Genomic DNA, 21,752 nt, shown 5'->3' with positions numbered 1-21,752 from the left:
TGTGTGTGTGTGTGTGTGTGTGTGTGTGCTTGAGCCCCCCACCCACTGTACCTAATTGTACTTTCTCTAATCTATATGTTTTAATTAGTGACATGTAGCATGGTGTGTGTGCGCGCGCGCACGCGCGTGTGTGTGGCCTGCTGTCACTTGGGCAGAGAGACCATGTAGAGTTGTTGTGCTCTGTAGCGATGGTGCCAGCATGCCATCCTCATTACCAGCTNCTACCTCCACCAGCGCAAGGCTTGTCTTGTGTGTGTGTCCTGCTCAGCTCAAGTGTCTAAGAAAGACTGATTTGACGGTTTTACTGAACCCTCTCATGGCTGCTGTAGTGGTCTCCAGCTGAGTGATTGATAGAATCACCTTGATTAGGTTTCCTTCACATCCATCTCTTTGTTTCTAAATAATCTGATATAACCATTGATCATTTTAATGTTTCTTGTATTCCCATATATAAAGTGATTAAAACTCTGTGGTAAGCTAATTATTCTGATGTGTAAACTCTTAAAAGTGAATGATGTGCCCTAAACTGCTTCAGAGTAAACAGGGCTAAATAACATACTATGAAGAGTGACTCAAAACTTTGGACTTCCTGTTCATCATTTTGCTGTTAACACTGTTTCCTTTGAGGAACAAAGTTGTCTTTGAGCTGATAAATGCCTGCCTGAAGTCGATAAAGCTAGCAGTCTCATTTTATGAGACCCTCTATTACATTTTGTCTTCTTTTGTAATAGCTTAACCATGCCCAAAGCTTATTGCTTCTCTCTTCTTTTTTTTTTTTTTTACCTCAGTGGGCCATTCCTATGCAAAGCACATAGCTACTCTGAGTCTCCTCACCAGCATGGACTTGGAGACTGGGCTGGGGACAGAGGACAGTAACAGCATTGGAACAGAGGGAGCAGTGTTTCTAAAATATGAATTGGATATGAAGGAAATGCGACGATGAAACGCTCAATGGCTAATATCACTATCTGTGATATCATCTGGTTACTTATTCGTGTAATTCCATTTATCCCATCCTTCCATCCATTTATCTGTCCGTCCATCTGTCCATAACCCAATACACTATGCATGATCATGCATTTATTTAGTTGCATATTTCCGTAATTCCTCACCACGGCAATCCTATAGGCCTCCGCTGCAATACGGATCTCCTCATATTTTCTCTCACCGTTAGGCTCCAGCGAGCTTTTGACATGCTGGCACATTAATATTACAAATATTCAAATAACTTTATTTAACATTCTGCAGGCTGACAGTGGCAGCGGGAGATTCACAGCCCATTGAGCAAGTGCGCTTCCCCGAGCTAAGTGCCGATTCATCATGGCTGCCTTACTCCTGTCTAATGGCTGCCATCATGGGGCACGAGCGCACACGCGCACCGGCACACACGTAAACACACATCTTGGGCATACACTTAGAAGTAGTATTAGTTCTTCCATGTGTGCATTTTAAAAATGTTAAATGTAGTGTTCCAGGCACATTTATCACATCATTAACCCTAGCCTTAAACCTTATAAACCCCAATATATACCCATACAGACTTCATTGTCATAGACAGCAACCAGCTGGTATATTTCTTTGCATAAGAGAGGTAAGAGAATCTAACTGAAATAAAATAAAATAATTTCAGAATATAACAGTAATATATACAACCAGTGAAACTATTTTGATGTATTCATTTATTTGAAGCTTTAAAGTTTGCCTTTGGAGGCTGAACTTTTGGTTTTACAGTTTTCCGCCCCAGTGAGGCTTTGATTACTTCTTTATATGTCTCATCTGAGTGTAAAGGACCTGGCAGACAGGATCCACAAAGGCCCGGTAAGCTATTAGAGCCAATTCCAGCCCATTTGGCCTTGTCTACTTCCGTTCCACAGAGTTTACTTCATTTGGAGAGAAGCATCCATGTGTACTCAACGACACACACACACACACACACACACACACACACACACACACACTGACTACACACCCTAGACACACACAACAGCATCTTTTAAGTCACCTTGAAGCCCAATTAAGTAAAGGTCTGAGTCCTCCTGCGCTTATTAGTCGTATGGCAGCGAGGACCAGTGTGATGAAGACAAAAATGGAGTAGTGGGAGGAAGAGACAAGAGAGAAAAGCTATAAGAAAGAGCAGAGAGTGAAAGACTTCTTGTTTCCATGGGCCTCAATAGGATGAATAGGGGGATGGCAGAGGGCAGTGGTGAAAGAGTGTGACCCAAACAAAGACTCTTTGAATTTAGGGTCCAAACAGAGTGTTTATAATGACCCCAAACACAGATGCGCTCATCTCACTGCAACGACAGAGTCAGTCCCTAATGATGTGAGGGGAAGAGAGATTTTCTTCACACACAATGGAAATACCCACCGCACACAGAGCTGTTCTTATACCCCATGGAGAGACACATATTCCTGTTCCCATTATTTTTCACTCTTTTCTTTCAGTTGCCGTTTTTTTTTTTTTTTTTTTTTTTTTTGTCAGGTTCTCTAACCTTCAGTTCCTTTCAGGCCATGTGTTTGGTGACTGGGCTTTTTTTTTTCTCTAAACCTTCCATTGTCATCTCTGACTTGGTTTTTCACTTTGTTGATGTACAAACTTTTTCAAGAAAGCTCCACTTTGACCCAACATCTCTTGCAATCTCCCTCTCCTCTCCTCTCCTCTCCTCTCCTCTCCTCTCCTCTCCTCTCCTTTCCTCTCCTTTCCTCTCCTTTCCTTTCCTCTCCTCTCCTCTCCTCTCCTTTCCTTTCCTTTCCTTTCCTCTCCTCTCCTCTCCCACTGATGGACACTGGGTGTTGAGGCCAGTGAAACACACAGGGAGACAAAGGCCCCCGACCATTCACCAGATGGCTGGGGCTCCGCTTAATTTGCCTATCTCACCCTCGTTGGCAAAACACAAAAGCCCCGCGCTGTGGGAGCCTCCACTTCACCCTCTCACCCCGGCCGTGACCCCTCCCATCAATCAAATCCTTCACCGTACGCTTTTAAATTATGATTGCACATTTAAGGACACAACAAAGACATCATCAATAATGCTGTGGAGAAGTGGCTGTCTTTGTGGTTTCTTCATAAGAGACCAAAAGTTAAATGTCAAGAGAAACGTGAATTTGGACAGCTCACAGAAAACTCTTCACTCTTCTTGTACTTTTCTGCCTCCGCAGCCCCCCCCCCCCTTCTGGAGTATGCTCCAGCAGCCAGGAATGACGTGGTGTGCCCCCCTCCTCCTGTTTTAGAAAGTACAAACATTCCTCGCTCTCTGTGGTCCGTCATTTCTTAATGCTCCCTCTCCCCTCATCAGCGTCCATCAGTATTCACTGTTCCACTAATAAAACAGCCAGGCCTGTTTGGTTTGACAGCAGAGGGACACATTTCAATCCCAGGAAATTGTCTCATCCCCTCCTGGAGGTTATCAGCAGCAGGATGATAGATGTGGATTAGTCTAGGTTACGTTGTGGAACTTGTGGACTTACAAATTAATTAGAATTGAATTGCTATTATAGTAGGGCCAATACACCTCTGTTCATTCCACATGCAGTGAGAGCTAGTCGACAAAGCAATCAGGAAGAATTTGGTGGTGTATCAGACTGATGCGCGGACTAAAGGGTCACTTCACCCAATTTATTAGGAAACATTTTCTCACTTACCTCTCTGTCAGATATCTGCCTCTTCCATTCGCTGACACAGACTATTTCTTGAGTAGAAAACTTAGTTAAAACTATTGAAAAGAGTGTGAAGAGGTGTGTGATTGGGCATGTAAGAGAAATGGAGAATGTTCATTTTAGAAAGTGATGGTGCTGTTGATGTCATTTTTGATGATGTAAGCACCGCAAACAAAATTTCATTTTGACTCTGTTGCATTTGGTTGACGTAATTTATCTCAAAACCTGGGTACCTGAAACCAAAACTATGTACGCAGCTCTAAGAAAAGAAAGTATGCTTGTTGAAATTTGGGTAAATGGACCTTTTAGTGTTAACTGTACGCAATTTAGCTGAATAAGAGTGTGAATGTGTTGTCTCTAAGTTATGAGTCTGTCTGTGTTTTTATTGGTAGTTGAGGAAGCACAGATTACAGGTGTGGCGGATATACTGATTTAAAACTGATCAGAATGCACTCAACATGGTGTGATTATTTTTTGCTATAAGCAAATCCTGCAAAACAAAAGTGCATCTCCTCCATGCCCTGTGTCTGTCAATCTGCATACTTAATATCAATGCAAAGCTTTAACTCTCTGGAGCTTGGGCCAAAGCCTGAAAGATGTTTGTTCTCTTTTGCTGGAGGCCTGCAGACAAATGCACAAATCCACACACACATACATACAATTACAATTTCATAACCAAATCATATTTGTCATGATTCTTTCAAACTATTTAAACTATACAATATGACAGTAGTTACAGTTTAAGTGCTCCCTAAGTAACCCTGATTAAACATACGTGAAACATACTGTGTAATCTATCTGATAATACCATGCATTATCCTAAACCAGCTAGGCTCCCTATAACTGGGCAGGTCAAATCAAACACAACCTCAGAACCCTCATAATATGCAATTATCCGGCAATTAGACAACTCCCATAATCTACATCGCACTATGTCATTGTACACGTGTAATTGCATGTTTTCATTGACAGTAAACACAGCCTGTACTTTTCGGGGTCGGGGCATGTGGTTCTGCAGAAACCAGAGGAAACATCTCTTTTCAGACTGACAGACAGGAAGAGCCAGTGAAGCTCAATCTGGCAGACACATCACTGTGACAAATTATTGATCTCGGCTTTGTTGTCTCTCCTCATACCAAGGACCTCCTGCTATTGCTGTCTTCTGAAAACGCCCACTGGAGAAGACATTGTGTGAATATTGAATCTTGAAAGTGAGATGGAGGGAGAGGAGGAGTCTGTGTCTATCTATCTATATGTGTGTGTGTGTGTGTGTTGAGGGGGCAGTGATTTAAAAAAAAAAAAAAAAAAAGGGAAGGAGAAAGAGGGAAAAAAAGAGAAAGAGAGTGACTTGGTAATCCTCTCTTTGAGCACTTTGGGCTTTGTGCTTCATTTGTTTACTGAGTTCCCACACTGGCTGGGGGGCTGCAGCTTTTCTTCCAGGCCGGAATTAGCATAGCCAGACTTGTAGTCAGATCTGTGTGGTGCTTCATATGCAAGTGTGTGTGTCTGTGTGTGTGTATGTGCAGTTGAGATGAGGCGAGAGCTTAGCATATCCTCATTGGCTGGGTCAAACCGACTTTAATGAAACCTTCAAAGTGTGCGTGGTTTTATAGAGTCTAATCAAGCCTGGTAACCTCTCAGACTGTCTTTCTTTTGGCTGCATTTTGTAATGTAAACCCATCACATACTCGTCATGCTTCCACTGTGCGCTGAGTGGGAACAGCGTCTGTGTCAACAGGTTGAGTGCCGCCTACGTGTTGCAGTGGACAGTACAGTATTATCTCTTGTCAGGGGATTGGATTGATTGCATCTATTGTGCGCTGTAGAAACTTTAGTAACACATGAGTGCTAAACCAAAAAAATAAACAGAAAAACATATGATGAAGCGTATGGGTGTGCAGTAAATGTCATTATGAGCAATCTTTACATTTCAGTCCTCTGTAATTAAATCAGCAATAAAACAGACTCTTTACAGTTCATGTTTTGTGCTCAAAGAGGGAACCTTTGCACATTGTTGCAACAGCTTGAATGATGTGAAAGACAGTTCAAACAATACATTTAAAATCTGATGATGGACTACCTACTGGATTAGAGTTGATAGCCCTTATGTTTGGTACACTACCTCTCCTTGTTCTCCTCTGCTTCGGAGAAGACTTGGGAAACATTTTTCCACAGACATGGACTAGTATCACCGATGACAGAAATTAGGCGACCTTGTGACTTGCATTATCCCGTTAAAGGCTATGGATGAATATACCATCCCATTGTAGAGTAGAGTTTAATTTACTAGTGCAATGTCCTCTGTATTCACTATATGTCCCCCTTATTCTGTAAAAGCAATTGATTTAATCAATTTCACAGTCAGCATATGTACTCTACCCTCGGTTCACATCTCCGTTGTGTTGCTGGGCCGCCTTTAAAAACAGGATGTTGTGTTCCTTCTAGTTGATTGACAGTTATCCCCAAGGCATATTGTATGCAGTTAGCAATAATATTTTAATAACCCTCAACCATTTCAAGGGGCAATAACTCAGACGACACCCTTCAAGAGAAAGTTTATAGTCACCGACTACATGAGGTACAACTACGAGGTTCATTTGTAATTGGTGAATAATATGGGAGGAGAGATATTTTATAGAAGTAATGACCTTATTATTAGAAAGAAAATTTGATGCACCTAAAGATACCTTTATAACTTGCTCTCTAACACTGTTTTATGATGTCTATGCACAATGCTTGCAAATACAAAAAGCCCTCTGTGAAAGAGCAGAGATGTTATCGTCGTGCTGGGCCAGCGTTACTGTAGAGCTAGGCCAGACTGCACAGTGGTATGCTTCTCAAAAAGAATGATATCTGATTAGTCCAAGTCAGAATAGAGGCAGAAGCTGACAAACAAATGGATTTGCTGCGCCTAGAATGTTCTCTGGGGGAGCTGGATGGGCCGAGATACAGAGACGCTGCCTTTGTGTCGGAGCCAGCGTGAAGCATAATAAGACCCTTTGGGGAATGAACCAAACACAGACTGATAGGGACACAAAGGCACACATGCTCATGCACTCAGTCAATTTCACAATCTCTCTGCCGCTCTCTCTCCATCTCTCTTTTTCACCTTAGCTATCTTTCTCTTCTTTCTTCCCCGTAAACTGACCTTTACATTACTGCCTACCGTGGTTGGCCTATCATTATGTGTTTTGGCTTTGCGGGTCTTTTGAGTTTCTTGACTCTTGCCAAGTTTATTGTGTCAGCCAAGTGTTATGTCAGACCTGCAGAAACAGGACTCACAGCCCTTTTTATAAGGATATTATTGCGTGTGTGTGTGTGTGTGTGTGTGTGTGGGTGTGTGTGTGTGTGTGTGTGTGTGTGTGTGTGTGTGTGTGTGTGTGTGTGTGTGTGTATATATGCACGCGCTCGTATGTGTGCTTCACACCCATCGCGGCATGAATGGGCCAGCAAATCCTATTCCCTCCCTCTCTTGTTTTCCCTCTCTATCTCATCTTTTCTGCCTCTTTAATTCCCTCTCTACCTCTGTCCTCCTCTCGTGTTCTGCTAGGAGAGCAGTCGTACAGGGAGTGCGACAATAGAGGTATTAACCAAATGTATATTGAGCTTGCCTGACTCGCGCAGTCAATGTGATGCTTTTACCTCCCTAATACCATGTGAATAGGGCTGCTGCTCCCTGAGAAACGCCTCTTTGAGCACTCGGAGTGAGGGGGCCCTTTCACTGGCTCTCGTGACCTGGGTCCACGTTTCCTGTGCTGGCCCCATCTCAGCGCACACAGTTCTTCATTTTCATAAGCGCTTAATCTGGATTGGAAGCCTCTCCTTTTGTGGAAATGATTTGAAATGGGGACCTCGGCCAGACAAAGGGACTCGTCTTTGGCTGAGGGCCTCCCTAGCCCCGTTCCTCCCTTCCCATTCGTCCGCACAGAACCCCTAGCAGGAGCGGCTAATTGTTGCATGGAGAGGAAGAGTGATGGGGTGTTGAGTGGATGTCCTGCTTAACACTGCCCCCAGTGGAATACGAATGTGACAAAGAGAAAGATGAATGTAGACTTGAGAGGCAGATATAGAAGACCTGCCTTGTAAAAAAAAAAAAAAAAAAATGTATCCACCTCTCACAGTTTATTCATCATTTGATCCCGGTCAGAACGGATCCTGTGATGCCGGCTGATAGTAAAGTTTGGTTTGATTCCTCTAGGTTACAATGCATAAGACTTTGGAGCTGGAATGTGTAACAAACTCGGAGTGAAGCTTTGAAGTGTAATGCTGTTGCCCTGGGCTACTTAGCTCCAGGGTCAAATGAGATTAGACCCTTGATCTGTGTTAGTGCCTTCTGATCTGACGGATCACAACGTAGAGGTGTGTGTGTGCGTGTCTTGTGTGTGTGTGTGTGTGTGTGTGTGTGTGTGTGTGTGGGTGTGTGTGTGTGTGTGTGTGTGTGTGTGTGTTTTTCAGGCATATGTGCGTATTGTATGTGTCTGCGTATAATATATCTGACCCTTTGTGTTATTGAGTCTGCATGTGTGAAGTGATTTGCATATGTGTGGAATGTTTGTCTAATTCCAAAGCACTCTGATTTGCCTCTACATTCTTGTGTGTATGAAACACCCATATGTTGGTGTACCTCCGTAGTGTTCTCCCCCTAGATATGGGTTGTTAGCTAATTAGTACTGTTGTTAGCCTGATCTTTGTGCTTTGTTGGTGTGTCTCTCAGGCTGCAAAGCACTTTTCTCTCTCTCTCTGTTTGACCATCTCTCTCTCTCTCTCTCTCTCTCTCTCCGTTTCTCTCTCCCTGCTCACTGCCCCGGAACACCTTAATCCAGTGTGAAAGCAATTGGCTCTCTCAGATCTAATCAATAGAGGGCCAGGGCAGCGAGCCAGGGGGAACATCTCTGGCCCCTGCTCAGCTACAATCAATTTAGAACCATCGATTCAGTGATTGAAATACAAAGAGCAGACTCGCTGGACCGTACAGGTGCTTTAGTGTTTGGGTGTGCCAACATGTTATATATCTCCCCGTGTGAGCATTTCTCTGTATTTATGTGTGTTTGTTTGTGTGTCTGTAAGTGTGTGTGTGTCTGCAATAAGTGTATAGGTGAGGGTGTGAGTTTGTGTGTAAATTTCTTCATATGTGTGTGTGTATATGGATAGTATGATTTATTTTCGAGCCATCTGTAGTAAAGTGGGAATGGCATTTAATCTAGCACCTCTGAGACGGAGCCAAGAAAAAAAAATCACTCCTAATCCAATATGTCCTGCCCAGGGAAGGTGTGTTTTCCAAGGTGTGTGTGTGTGTGTGTGTGTGTGTGTGTGTGTGTGTGTGTGTGTGTGTGTGTGTGTGTGTGTGTGTGTGTGTGTGTGTGTGGGGCCTGTACATTTGTGTGCACCCAAGGGTTTCCTCCAGTACTCACCACATGTCAAGGTGGGTGTGTACGTACAACCCAGTGTGTTGAGAGATGAATGGTGGGCTACTGTGCATATTTTCAGATGCATGCACATACAGAGTTTAAAGGGCCCTTGCATAAGATTTGCATGCAAAATGTATGTACACATTGTGACTACAAGAATGCATGCATGGGTATTGACATGTGAGAGCACACATGATATCGAGAGAGATGTGTCCAACTTTTCTCTGCTATGCTTTGCATATGTATGTGTGAACTCATGCATATATGATGTCAGAGCATATCATATTAATTTGACCCTGTTTTTACGGTTATGCACTGCCATGTATATACTGTACATCTGAGTGCATTCATTTGTGCAATTTGTTGCTATGCTATTACATCACTGTATATCCTATTTGGCACTGTGTGTGTATTTGTGTTTGATGTAAGTTCCAGTTGTGCTGAATGTTTACAGGCACAACCATAAATGAGCCCAGGTCATCAGCTACAGTAGCTCTGCATCAGTGATTGAAGTATTCAACACTCATCGAAGCTGTTGTCTTTACCACAGTGTGTATATGATCTGCTGCTCTGCTTCAAGAGTTATGATAGTTCCAAGGAAGAGCAATCTCATCTTTGAGGGAAGAAAACTGTCCAGGTTTGAAGTGAGCACTTCAAACCTGGACAGTTTTCTTCCCTAATATGGCAGCGATAGAAGAATTTCTCAGGAGACATTTGTCCTTCAAGAGATTTTTAAAGTGTGTGTGATCTGCTGGAACTGATTTGATGATTGACACGAAACATCAGAAATCACATCTCTCTTTCATGTGTCTTGCTCTCAATGTACATACAGTACAGCTTCCCTCTCTCTCTCTCCTTTACATACACACAAACACACACACACACACACACACACCATACCTTTGTTAGACCTTACCCTCGTGTTAATGGCTTTCTGCCATTTATACAGTTAATCCAGTTTCCCAGGTGCTTGTGTTGTGCTTTTCTCCCTAATTCTCTGCTGGACAAGGTGTTGATGTCTTTCACAAAGTCCACAATGTCATGAGGCCTAATGAGAATGTGCCACACACACTCTGTCTGTTAAGTCAGCCACTCACACACATGCACAATTAAGACTATGTGTCTGTATCTTTGTTCCTGGTTTGCTGAGCACTTTTATTGACACTGCCCGAGAACAGCGAAGCGAAGCTGAAGTTTCTGTAAATTTAGAATTTCTTTTTCTTTGTTTAAACATTATTATTATGTGAGATTCTGATTATTATGATGATGATAAAAACTTAAAAATAATGGATTTAGGTAAATATTCAGATAAACACGGGGGATTAAAAAATGAATAAATTCTTTGTTTTTGAAGAATTACAGTGAGATAATTATTATTTTGATTATATTTTATTTATGTATGCAGAATTTTTATGACGCTATATTACTTCCTAGTTCCTAGCTGACTTCCTGTCAGTATAATAATGTCAGTATAATCCACTGTCAGTATAACCCAATATTAAACAGCTTAGAAATCTCCACCTTTAACTGGTAACTTCAAGCTGCTCTGGTGGCTTTTGTTTTTTTGATTTTTTTGTTTTTTTGTTTTGTTTTGTGTTGTTTTTTCCAATATCTTGGTCATCCATCAACTCTAGTCCACCACTGTCCATCACCCGAATGTATGACTTCCAGTCTCCATCAATCCGACAACGCGTTAGGATGTGCGTGCAGCGTAAGGAGGTCACACATGGATACACACCCCCTTAAGGCACATACGCAAACACACATGCAATCCCACAAAATGAACACATATGTTTGCCAGTTTCATAGCTCAAGGCATATTGACTAACGCTGGCTGATAAAGGTCAGTTCTGTCCAGATTTGGACAGGTGGGGTGGGGGCTGCGGTTCACCATCCCACACACAGACACACACACAAACTCACACCTTTTCTGTGGGTTTGTGTGTGTTTGTTTGTCTGGAACGGGATACAGTTTTCTGATACGGTTGTATAGAGGTCATGGGGACGTAAATATGACATGAATATAGATGCGCTGTCTGCTCGGTTACCTTCAGAGAATTTCACGGCTGCAGGTGCATTGTGTGCCAGCAAGCGGGGTCAGTCTCTGTTCATTTACACAATGCGACAGAATACTTGATGAACACATCTGTTGTGTTTTTACAGTATAAGCACAATATATTTCCATGCACGTCATTCATCTATTGAGTTGTCTGGTCATGCCTGGGCCTGATGTCCACAGAATCGTGTTTTTTGTATGTAGAAAAGCACACCCATCCCGAACCGTGAATGGAGCTGTCTCTGTTGGGCAGGACAGATGCACAGTTGCTCTAAACAGCATTTATTATCCAGCCTTTTTTATTCCCCGTTGCCTATTGTCAGCCTTAGAAATAATAGCTGGGCCGTCACTAAGTATGCAATGAGAAATGGCTACTTTGCACAACACGCATATTGTGGGACTCTGCCACCAATGATTTGAGTGACAAGATGCACTCCTGAGTGCTTTCTCACTTTGTTTTGTTCTCACTTCCCCACTTCTCTGTCTCTCCCTTTCTCACACTCTTATTTCCCTGATCCCGGTCACTTTTCCTCTCCCACGCTTCACACATAATTCGTGCTTTCTCTTTTGATGCAGAGCATTTTATCATTACTTCCCATTAGGCATAATAGCAGCAGGGGCAATGAACAGCGGACGTTCTAGTACAGCTGGAGGAACATCCCGCTGGTGAATGCATAATTGTATTAATCCAGCTATTTTTGTGATAGTTGATGTTATCGCCATCCGAGGGGCGCAGCGCTGCTCCTGATGACCTCACCGCCGCTGTTTTCGCTCGCGCCACCCCATCCACTCTTCTGTTCTCCAACCTCACCCCCCCCCCCCCCCCCCCTCTTGTCCTATCATCAGTGATGCATTCTGCAGCCTGAGGGCAGCTATTGGATTTCAAAAGGCAAGACTTATGTTTTTCCTCTCCTTTCCTTGTTGTTGTCATCCACATCCAAATCCACTCTACCGCTAACCTGTGGCCTCCGACTGCGCCATGTGTGAAAACGCCAGCATCAGCGTGACGGGGTTGCAGCCGCTTACTGCTTGGTCATAGGTTGGGGATGGAAGGGCCTCCCATGGTTACACTCTTTGACATCATTGGTGGGAAGAGGAGGCAGTGTTCAGCTGTGTGATTCCACCAAGGGTGCTTGTCTTTGCCAGAATATTTTGGTGTAAACATTGTGTTATGTACGCTCAATTAGGAATCAAATTAGAGAATGGTAAACAGTGAAGAGGCCTTTGTTTTCCAGTTGTTTTATCATTCTACTCCGCCGCTACATTCAGTCGTGCATAATTACTCACCCCCTTCACAGGCCTCTACACTTATTAGCAGGGCCTCAATGCTGAGCCAAGGGGCTGGGCATTTCGGGATGCATGGGTATTTGGAGCTATTGTTAAACCTTGCTACAAGGATTCTCAAAGCATTTTAACATTAAATAGACTGGCAATGAAGTGATCAGGGCTTTTCAACTAGATTTGGAAGGAGGTAAGCTATTTAACAATGTATTAGCATCATATTCTTTTTGTATATTTTTTTTTCTTTCATCAAAATGTTAATCTGCACATATTAATCCAAAAACGTTCTGGTTTCATTTCTCCTGACACTACTGTACTTTTCCAAAGGCTTTGTGTTTGAACCACTATCACTGTCTTGTACTGTAACTATTTTAAGGCATTTCCTTTGCTTGATGCGTTAGTTGTGATACATCAAGTTGCCGTCACAGTTTTTGGTATTTTCTTCTGGAAAGAAAATCACCAATTGTGTGTCCATCTAAGGAAATATAGACCTAGTGAAGTTAGCTCCTCCTGAGAGTCTTATTTACCATCACAGAAAATCTCTCCTTGCAACATAAGCACACATGCTTCATACCATCTCTGTTGACTCACTGTCTATCTGTTTGGGTGATGTTTTGGTGACAGATTTGTTGCTACCAGCAGGTAGATTGTTTCCTTGAACCCAGCTGCTGTGCAGCAATCACTCGACTGTTTTGAGTTCACTGCCTCTGGATTGGAAAATAGGACAACTGGGACAAATATGAAATTTAAGGACATGTACCTGCAAGATGAGTGAATGGATAAAATGTTTATTTTTCTCTTAATTACCACACAGGAATGAATCAAGTAGCCAGTAAAAAAAAAATCAGTCCACGGGGCCAGATCTTCTTGGCTCAGGGACTGCATCTGTCAAAATCCTTGTTACTCCAATGCAACACCTGAAAGTGACTCTAATTACATTATTGCATGAAAAATGTAGTTTATATTCAGTCAATATATAATGCAGGTGTACTGCTTAAATGTAAACATAGCCTCTGCAGAGATACAAATGCACAAGCATCTAAAATTAGAAAATCTTTCTCTCAGTTTATTAACAAGACATGTAGTTTGTTTTGAAGCTGCTTCTTAATTCTACTGTTGACTAACTCTTTTAGTAGCACAATCTTCTGATCAAACAATCAACAATATTTGCAAAGTTTATTATTTTTCTTTGTTCTTTTCTGTAATGACTGACAGATTACTGTGGCTAATCTGAAGGCTATGTGCTATAATAACTGTACTGTATCACTACGGTACATCTATAGCTGCAAACTCCTTGCTTGAAGCCACCTCCCGGATCTTTGATCACATCCACTTTCATTTTCAATCGCACATTATGTGAAGAATTAACGAAAACAAAAACTCAAATTTTGCACCTGAGCCTATTTTAATGCATCAGGCGAAGCTGCACAGATAAAAAAAAAAAAAAAGTCCCTATGTCGCCAGATGGCTCGACGGGCTGATAAAAGTCAAACTCCTGCTGAATTTGATTTGATGAGTTCTTTGTTTCTGTGTATTGTCGGTGTGTAATTGTGTACTCGAGGCAAAAGTATTCCTGGATAAGCAAAGCTTTTTCTCTCCGTCCCTAATTCCTTCACATTGATTTATTGTTTACAATCTACAGTTTCTCATCAGGTTAAGCTCTCTTCATGTCAGAACTATGAGCAGAGAGAGAGAAAAAAAAAAGAAAAGATCTGAAGGCTGTAACTGTAATAGACATTGTTGAGCAGAGCAACAGCGAAGAAGGAGCAAAAAGAGCAAGAGTGGGCATCTTTGGCTAACTGCTATAGATTAATTGATCTAGCCATGAACTTAATGAGCTAGATCCTTTTTAAAAGAGACAAGTGCTGAGACAGAGGAAGCTAATGGTCTCGCACAACTTGGAGTGGTAAGAAAGAGAAAGCTATTTATCTTGAAACATATACTTTATTCACTTTATGACTGAATTGCTAGGTAATTGACGGGGCCTGTAACTGTTGATTTTACGACCTGTGGTTCCGATCGGCCCTCTTTGAGCGTGGTGATGCGCAGGCAGTTCAACACAAGACACAAAAGCTGATTTTTGCTCATAAAATCTAGATAACTGAATAGATGTTTTTCTGTGAGGGCGCTAACAAATAGGATGCATTTGAAAATATTGTTTTGTGAATATCCTGCACCATCACATTAATGTGTCTAAATTGGTAATGTAAGCGGCTTTTGTTACTTCATTTTGCTCCCTGAGTGAAGTCAGGTTGATCAAATCAATACTGCAATCATAATGCAATCAAACACTGACAATAAAACGCTCCTTTGCTCACATAACTCCCCCTGACTGATTTCACCCCTCATCAAGTAACTCTGCATCTCGGTCTGTCTTGCCCCTGTCTGTTTTTTCTGTGATAGCTGGCAGTGGGCAATGAGCCCGCTAGTCCCCTGTTAGGTTCTGATTACAGTGTAGATTGTAGTGCAAGCACATGTTACTGCCTGCTGAGCGGCGATATGTTTCGGAGAGCAGAGCAGTTCTCTCTACTACCTTGCCAGCCAGGATGGATTGGCACAGTGGAGTTTCCTGGAATACCAATGCCTCCTCATATTCTCTATCTCTTCCCCCTGCTCCTCTCTGACCACTCCTCTATCTGAAAGATATGCCTGGTGCCTTGGCACATAGCTGCATCTTCCTGGAAATAAAATTGACCCGAAACCACTGTGCCAGGCACGATACGGGGTGGCCAGCTGCCAACGCAACATTCAGCTATGACCGGTCTGTGTGGAGCTAAGAGATTATATAGCTCTTTTGATCTGTATCTTGCTCATATTATGCACAGACATACATACACATGCGCACACATGCACATGCAAACTCATGCATGCGCTCTTCAGTAAGCCAGATTTCCCAGTCGGCTGGTCTGTCATTGGCCGGCTGTTCAAAGGGAAACTGTGGGCCAAAAAAATACTGGCTGTGCGGTTACCATGGTAACAGTCTGCCCAGGGGCGTGGGCTGTCTGCTAAATTGTTCGTTGGTTTGTTAAGCCTCAAAAAACACACACACACAAACACAAACACACACACACATACACACCTTAATTTGAACAGAACACGTCTTCATATATTCAGTGTCTAGCAGATAACCTGCTCTGTTCATTAGCATTAGTGGTCAGACTGTTGGATTCCACATCCGTATGTGAAGCAGACTATTTTAGAGAAATCACACACAGCCTTATTTATTTTCTTTAGCTGGACACTGTCTCATCTTGTATTTATTTTACTGCTGCACTGCCCTCTATTGAATCCAGTCGGACATGGTTTTCATTCTAGCATGCTCACATGCATGCAGGGGATCAACTGCTATTGTTTACTGTATATTGCTACATCACTGGGTGTCAGATTTGTCTGTTCCTTCTCATTTTTCTCTTCTTAATGCCTTCTTTTTAGACATCGCCTCCCTCTTCTCATACAAGACCACACAGCTGTATGGTCCTCTGCGGAGTTACAAAGCCAGCCTAATTGGCGGATGGCTCAGCTTTCTTTAGGGGCTTTAAGTATTGTTCACCGGGGGTTTCTGCAGCATCAGACGTTGCCGTATTAGCTAGTTGAGAGGACAGGTATGTGAAGATGGAGTGGTGTTTGGATTAAGGCAGCAGAAAGTTTAGAAGAGTTGTATCTGTGCGAATTTATGTGTGTGTGGTGAGTATGTGTGTACGTGGGTGGTGGTGGTGGTGGTGGTGGTGGTGGCGGCGGCGGTGGGTGTAGGTGCGTGTTTTAGCTTGGTAGAGAGGCTCTGACAGGGCCAGAATGGAGAGATGATTAATGATCGAGGGGGGAGTGTTCTGTGGGAGGAACCTCAGCTCTTAACAAAAGCAGACAAGGTATGCTCCAACCGCTGCGCTCTTTCTGCCATCCCTTTTATTTCTGAGAAAACCTCTCTGGCCCTCTTTTATTCCGCCTTACATTCTTTCTCTCTGTGAGATTAGAAGGTGATGACAGGGGGTAGTGGAGAATTACACTGGCCAGACTTGCCAAGTGATGTCACCGCTGCGAACCCTGGATGCCTTCGAGTGAAAAAAAAAAAATAACGCACTTGTGAGAAGTAACATACATCGGAGTCCCAGATCTTGGACTAAAATATTTAGTCCCTTTTGACCCATGTTGGCAGTTTATGAGAAATATGCAAAACTGTTCTTGAATCAGTTTCTCTGAATGAATAAATCATAACCCTAAAAGGCAGTTTACCTCAACTTTTAATATCCTGCGGGCATTTTCTGATGATTCTGACAAGCCTTTGTTTCGAGCCATGCCTCTGTCTCAAATAATTGTATTTTGTTTTTCAATGACCTTGTGGAGAAATGGAGCACCTGGGTTGGAAAAGCAGCTCATTACGTGGATTGTGGCTGGAAAATGAACAATGACAGAAGAGCGAGAGTGAATACCAATAGGCTGCAGCGCTGATTGCCTTTTTGTTTTAAGATGTTGGCTGTCCGGCCACGTTTCGTGTCCCCTTTGTCAAACAAACATATTCGTTTTTACCACTTGATTGATATTCTCAGATTTATCACTTAAACGGATCTATACAGGCACACTCTCGGCGCGTACGCAGCCTCCTGTGGTTTGAGTGGGAGAGAGCTGTCGTTCGGAGTGACTGGGCAACAAAATAGCGAAATAGGGGTCAACTGGGGTCTTGACCCGATCATGAGCCTATCTGTATGAGTGTTTGTGAGTGAGTGGGTGTATGCATGACTCCAAAGCCTTTAAAGCCTGTGATCCATCGCATGTGATGGATGAGGGACGGGGTTAAGGGTGTTATTGGGGGGGCCAAGAGTTGTACTTAAGGGTCACTGACGCTAACTCACAACTTGTGCCCTTCGGTTGGTCACGCACCCTCTCTGCACAGTGTTTTAAAACCTCAGACAGGCAGAGTTGGTATTTCAAAGCTGAATCTAGAAGAAATGTAGATTTGAATTTTTTAATTCTCTCAAACTACATTCTGCAAGAAAATGCTACATAGATTTCATCAGGGAAATAACTATTTTACCAAAGAAAATGTCTTAAAACGAGCCATAGCTTTGATGTGCTCTACTTTAGTGCTAATAGGCAATATTGCAGTACTGGAGAAAGATTTTAAGAGAGAAATATCTCATATTACAGAATGGAACTCTTTTCCTTTAAATCTCAGATTTATCACATAAGCTCGACTACCTTTCCACATCAACCGCTGCATACGTTTGATTTCATTTCCCACAATTTGCTGCCAAGCCATTTCTGGGGGTTTAAAAGCTCATACATACTTCAGAATGATGCCAAAAGAAAAGTCAGGGGAGGGCTTAGTGTACTGTGACTTTGATTGGGTTTGAGTAGGAAAGCCATTTCCAAGCCCATCTTGGTTATAATCCTTTGCAGTTGCTTCCTGCGACTCCTAACTGTACATTTCCTTTTTTCTTTTTTTTCTTTTTTTTATCCTGTGCACACCTGCTGATGCTTGCATGACAAGTTAATATAATTCTTGATCCACTGCGTCCATAAATCCCATGTCTCCAATTACCTCGGGTTCTTACGGGCTTTATACATTTTTACAACAGCACATTCTAAACACATGCACCTTATGTGGCACAGTGCCAGTGTGCTTCCATGTATGATGTATTGCCTGCAGTGCGCACTATATTATACGCACAGCAAGCACATTGCTTAGTCAAGCCCCTGAACACCAGCTCCCAGCTCTGCACATGAGACTGGCTCATATTGCCGATCTTCATCTTCTCATGTAGCACTTGTCCTGATCAATCAATACATCACTGTTGTGCAGAAAGAAGATCAACTGTTTGCTCCAAAATAACTCGATATGTGACGTAGACAAAGCTGATTCACGTGCTTCCTTATTCAGATTGGGTTTGTTGTCATTAACCGAAATGTAAAGAGGAAGAGCACCTGCTGGGAAAATGAATGACAGTGAAGAGATCATCGTCTCATCTCTCCCGGTCAGGCTCGCTGTGACATGAGGTCATCACAGTTAGACTGTGATGAGTAACGAGCAGTGATCCACAGCTGCCGTACAACTGTCAGCTCACTGCAGAGTGAACTCGAGACAGGGAGAGAGAGGGAGACAGGCAGAGTTAACAAGGATTCAGACCTGTCAGTCAAGGCAAGAAAGCAACAAGGGGAGGAAAGGTAGAAGAAGAGAGAGAGAGAGCAATTCATTACCAGTGGGACAGACAAAAAAAAATAAAAAAAGATGTGAGGGCAGAGAAGAAGTAAGAAGGAGAGAACAATGCAGAGAGAATCCTACAGAGACCACTTGAAAGGGAGGAATGTTTTGTTTCTGCATGCAGCCAGTTCAGTTGTGGGTTATTCTCCCACTGGGGAGACTAATTGCTTGTTGATCTAATGTTCTATCCCCTCCTGTCCCTGAAAACCAACACATTTGATGAGTGATGGGTCTATGTGTGTTTCTTTTTCTTCTTTTTTTTTTTCCTTTTTCTTCTGCGGGACAGGAACTCCTGGCCTCATCCAATCTAAATATTCACAAATCAGGAGAAAAGACTTTGGGCTTGGTTCCAAATTCGATGAAGCATAACGCTACTCAGCCCGCTGCTGCCTGCCCTTAGAACGAGACCTCTGAGGGTTTGCAAACGTTGTTCACATCACTTTCTCACCCCCCCCCCCAGCTTTGCCCATATCTGTTTCTTCCTCCCTCTCGCTCTGTGAGGCAGATCAGTGAGCAGCTAATTAATGAGTTTAATGTTACGATTCATGCACATATTATGTGTCCATTAGAGAAAGAGCCTCAGCACCAAGGTAGAAGTTATAATTTAGACGGACATTCATCCTGTGCTCTGTGTGTGTGTGTGTGTGTGTGTGTGTGTGTGTGTGTGTGTGTGTGTGTGTGTGTGTGTGTGTGTGTGTGTGTGTGTGTGTGTGTGTGTGTGTGTGTGTGCTTGTGTGTGTGTGTGCTTGTGTGTGTGTGTGCTTGTGTGTGTGTGTGTGGCTGCCTGTTTGTGTTTGCCTGGCTGTCACTTATCTCCCCTCTCCTATAATGCTGATCGCAGCATCTCCAGTTGTCCAAGGAGGAGGCAGTAAATTATCTCAGGTTCTGTAGAACATACGCTGTAGTCAAGTGGCGGAAAATGTGGGTGCGCCGTCTCATTTAATGGGGTCATCAGTGGCTACATGTGTCGCCGTGTAAATCAGTTCAGTAAATGCATTCTGGAGGTGTGGATAGCATTGATGCCAATATGGGAGTGTTTCTCAGAGTTATAGAGTGTGTGTGTGTGTGTGTGTGTGTGTGTGTGTGTGTATATATATGCATTGTTCTGCTTACAATTTCGCCTTGAGGCACTTCTGCAGCGCTGCTATCTCAGACGGCTGATTCAGCACAGCCTCCCCTTCTTTTCTCTTCACTGTTGTCCATTTATGAGTGTCCAGGCTAGCTACTGTCTGTCTGTAAACACACAACCCGAGGGCACACCCAAATGCACATATTCTGCTCACACTCCATTAAACACACTCTGAACAACTTATTGTGATCCCTTTTTCTTAAGAGTCAGGGCAATGGGCATTTGAAGCTTGCATGAGCGCGTGTGTGTATGTGTGTGTATGTGTGTGTATGTGTGCGCGTGAGATGGCCATGTGCGTGCGAGCGGTTCTCTGCTCGCCCTGATGTATGAATTTTATACAGCAAAGATGATGACACATAAGTTCTCTGCTGCTCTCCTGCTGAAAATGAATTTTTGATCTGTGTTTTATCGTCTTGTAATCTCTGATATCTTTGGAAGTTATTGCTTTATAAAACGTCTCTGCAGCTGGTTTGTGCTTCACCATATGACCAGGGAGAGGTTTTAAGAGTCTCAATGTTGTTGTATTAGAAGGAGCTAGATCTCTTCACACATGAAATCTATATATTACAAGTCGAGAGAGGTTGCAAACATCCACTCCCACACACACTAAAAAAAGAGACTCACACTCCCCTATACAAACATTATTGACCTTACAGCACTCTCTTAGAAACCCTATAGAATCCTTATATTCTTCCATACATGCATCTACGGCTGTGGAGCATCCACAGCGCAGCAATGTGGTTTGCTCACGGGGATATCTGCCTCACACCTCTCAGGGTTGTGTTATAAGCTGTTTGTGGTTGTTGTGGGTCTGGTCATGTATGTGTGTTTGTATGTGTTGGTCTGGCCGTGTGTGGACAGTGTTGTGTGACTAGACATGAGGTCAGTCAGTTAGCCTCTGGTGTGTCTGTCAGCCACACTAAAGGGGATGTGGGAGCGCAGCCGCTGTTGGGTGTTTGGGGGGGGGGGCATGAGTTGTGCGTGTGTGCCTGCATGACACCTCCTCCCTCTCCTTCACCTGCTTTTTTCTCTCGCTTTTTCTTGATCTATCTATCTATCCCTCACTAACAGCCCATCTGAGAGGCGGGCTGAATGGTATGAATGGAGGGGAGTCATAAAAACAGGAAGCTGCCCTTTTTTTTTCCCTTTTTTTTTTTCCTTTTTTTTTTTTTTACGGCGTAGTAAAGTAGACTCCCGCTCCCAAACCCAGCCTCTCAGTGCATTTTTTAATGAAGCATAAAATTTTTTAATTAAATCTTAAAAGCCTGTTGATACAAAGGTCTAAAGGTTTTCCTCACATAGCAAGTGTGCTACAGTCTCCACCGTTTGACCCGGCAGCGAGCAGGAATGGGACCAACGCCTTGGTCATTATTGCTTTAAATAACTCTCCATTTACCAAGCTCTTCATAAATATTGGAATAGAGGGCTCTTAGTCAGATACAACAGAACCATTTTGTGGTGAGCAAATCCCATAATGATTTTACCAATCTGCTTTTAACGTCTGAGGTGCTGCCCTTCTATCAGACCTTTGTTCTTGATATGTATCTTGTCTGCACATACTTTGTTTTCCCGTAGCAATTCTCGTTTTTACAAACTACCCAAATGCTACAGTCATAGTTTAGTCTGTGAGAAAAGGACTATAACTGTGTTTTTACACAAGCGTAAGTATACCCTACGTCCCATTTTTCAGCCACAGTCAAGCCTTTATAATCTTTTACTCCAGCAAAACAGACGCAGCTGGAGAAACTGTAAGACGCTTGTCCCATTAAATTTATAACCCCTCCCCCTCTGTAGTGCAGCAACACCACAGTTTCCTCCCCCATCAGTAAGCCTGCTAAAATATTAAACATTTATCATAGTTATTATAGTCAGTAAATCCTTCCACACAATGCAAAAAAACCCTCAGCTTTGTATTCTTTTGGGATATGAAGGTAAATGGATGAGGTTATTGCCTGGACTAAGGTGCAGTGATATCAGCCACAATAATCTTTGTCCTCCACCACGGCCATTAGGATTTATAACTCT

The 21,752-nt window shown here is 42.9% G+C and overlaps 1 protein-coding gene across 1 annotated transcript in view; it reads left to right on the top strand.

Moving 5' to 3' along the window:
- Positions 1-21,752, top strand: part of LOC111228765 (ephrin type-B receptor 1) — a 173,119-nt gene that overhangs the window by 89,199 nt on the left and 62,168 nt on the right. The gene's annotated exons all lie outside the window — the stretch shown is intronic.

Source organism: Seriola dumerili, unplaced genomic scaffold (genome assembly GCF_002260705.1).
Source record: "Seriola dumerili isolate Sdu_G_001 unplaced genomic scaffold, Sdu_1.0 BDQW01000226.1, whole genome shotgun sequence".
NCBI lineage: Eukaryota > Metazoa > Chordata > Actinopteri > Carangiformes > Carangidae > Seriola > Seriola dumerili.
Note: the sequence above shows the minus strand (reverse complement) of the source record. Positions and strands in the feature narration are given on the sequence as shown.